Raw genomic sequence first — 2,630 nt, 5'->3', positions numbered from 1 at the left:
GTTTCCCCAGTCAGTCACCGCCTTTGTGCAATTCCTAGACTGTGATGTTGAAGGATGAAAGTATGAAGAAATGGTATCTGCATGAAGACACTGGTGCCAAGGTGACTGTGGGAGTGGGTGCAATGAGACTAAGGAAATTGAATCAAGTTATGGGTTCATTAAGTAGAAAGTCATTTGTCGACTCAATGACACAAGTTTTCAACTGAAGATTTTCAGAGAAAAATGATTCCTCCAGAAAAGAAAGTGGTTGCAAGAATCATGGGGAATGGATTAAGTGGATATGTACATCATAAAAAGCGATCATAAAAGTTATACCTTTACTTTGCCTTTTTCTTTTCTCTCTTTTGTTGATGTGCATTTTCTTCTGGAGTGTAGACATAGTTTATCTATATGTGTTAAAATGAGTAAATAAGAGTTACTGTGATTCTGTGGTGAAGACAGTATAGACAGCCACCGAAAGGCTCTCCTATTTGTCATATCTGCCTTGCCTTGCTCTGCCTGTAAGTGGCCCATTTGAAAGTGGGCATGGCAGGTTGATTCCCAACAGGCAGACTAAGCAGGTGCTTTGGAAGCAGTTTCTATAATTTACTTATAGCAGTTGGACCTTGACCTTGGACTCGGGACATGGCAAGGAATAACCACAGAAAAGCAAATTCTGGAAGCATTTCAATTTAGGAAAGTTTTCCTGCATCCATATTAACTTTTTTTACATAGGATTCTCCACTAAACATTTGTACAGAAATGTTCTCACATAGGATTTGGCTATCTTGGGTATAAATGTTACTTGCAACTGCCTTTACGATTACATCACTCCTAAGGGGAAACTGGGAAAGGGAATAACATTTGAAATGCAGATAAATAAAATGTCCAATAAAAAAATGATTATATCTTTCTGCCTAGTAGCCTGAACTTACTGTGTCCTGGCAAAACATCTTCTCAATGTGGCATATTGAATGAAAGAATCCTTTCTGGGAGAGATCAGTGAGGGCAATTATCAATGATAAAGTAGGTAACAAGAAATTTTGATCTCCTTATGATTAAAACAAGAAAGATGCCTAACAAAGGACATCATCTCAAAATCTTTTGATCCTCCAGAAGCGAGGACCCAAAGATTTAAATGGCTCAGAGACAAAATCACCAAGGACTGATGGTTTTCTGATTCAGTGAAAAGTTGCTTCTTGCAAGACCTTGAGAAACAGCAGCACAAACCAGGATGGTAAGCAAGCACTTGCCTAGGACAGCCTGAGGTTCTATTCCAATGTCAGAGTATCTATAGAAAATGGCTAATGCTAAGTATTAGATCACACAATTCATACTTCACAGTAAATGTGTCTCTGTATTTGTCAGTGTTAGAGTAATACAAAGGGCTGAGAGTCCAGGATGGTCAAGGAGTTTCAAAAAGGACTGGGAAGTCAAAGCTAGGGATCTGGTAGGAATGTAAGAGCTCCTGTACTGATACAGTAACAACCAAACAGAGCTAAGAAAGCCTGAGAATCAATGGTGGCTGTGAGTGGGAAGACTGTGAATCAAGGCTTGTGAGTGAAGTGTCAAAATGGAGTTCAGCTGCAGAGAAAAAAATGTCCTACTACAACTAGATGAAGAAATGGGTTAGATGAATGAATGGCCAATTCAGACAGGCAAACAAGTAGATGGACTTATGGCATTCAAATAGGCCAAGGAACTAAGCCTATCTGAAAACCAAAACACAGTCAGGAATATCCTGGCTGATAGTCTTGGACACACACTCTTGATGAAGACCTTCAAGACATCAGTGCTCAGTCTCCACCTCTTTATGGGATCTAGGCAAAGTAGTTGATAGGCCCCTTTTCATGGTTTGGTGTCTCTAATAGTTTCCTTTTGCCTGTTAGCTCACAGATATTTAAAACTGTTTCTTGTACAAGGCCATGTGCTGATCCATTCAAGCGAAGTAGCCAGGATCCATGCAAACTGGGTCTTTCCCTATATTAACAAAAGAACTCACAAGCCCCATGCTGTGATCCCTGAGTATGTCTGTAGGACATACAAACTCTTCACATTCCCTAGCATGACAGGAAAGCCTGTACAGCCTCTCATTGCCTGGGACTCTAGGCAGCTTGATAGTAATTGTACACCCTTACTTATCACCCACCAGTCATTTGTAGCTTCTAGCATAAGCTATATATTAACTTAGAGATCCCTGATCGTTAGTAACTTACAAAAGCAAGGTATTTCCTTACTCTCATGGGCTACTGTTGCTGTCAAGATTTAAACCTTAGAGACTGTGTTGTGCACAGTGTTGTTAAGAGACTAACCTGTCTTTGAGTTTCTTTGGAACTTTGACCAAAGAAAAGAATCTCCAAGTTTTATCTAAGATTGCTTGGCTCTCTGGGTATGATTTTAATACACCCATGTACTCCTTCAGTCTAAATCTACCCCAATAAATTTATAGGGTGTCACATTTTCTAGTCTTGGGAAAAAGTCATCACTTTGCGCTGCGTGGGTGGTTCACTGTTGCTGTCACTGCAGGCATCCATCCAGGTACACTGTATCTTCAGTCCTCAAAGTGAAGTCAAATTTTCTTGCAAATTGGAGTATCTCAGAACAAGACACAATGTGATAAACTACTGTCTACATAGTATAGAATCATTTAG

This window comes from Grammomys surdaster, unplaced genomic scaffold (genome assembly GCF_004785775.1).
Source record: "Grammomys surdaster isolate TR1022 unplaced genomic scaffold, NIH_TR_1.0 126812, whole genome shotgun sequence".
NCBI lineage: Eukaryota > Metazoa > Chordata > Mammalia > Rodentia > Muridae > Grammomys > Grammomys surdaster.
Note: the sequence above shows the minus strand (reverse complement) of the source record.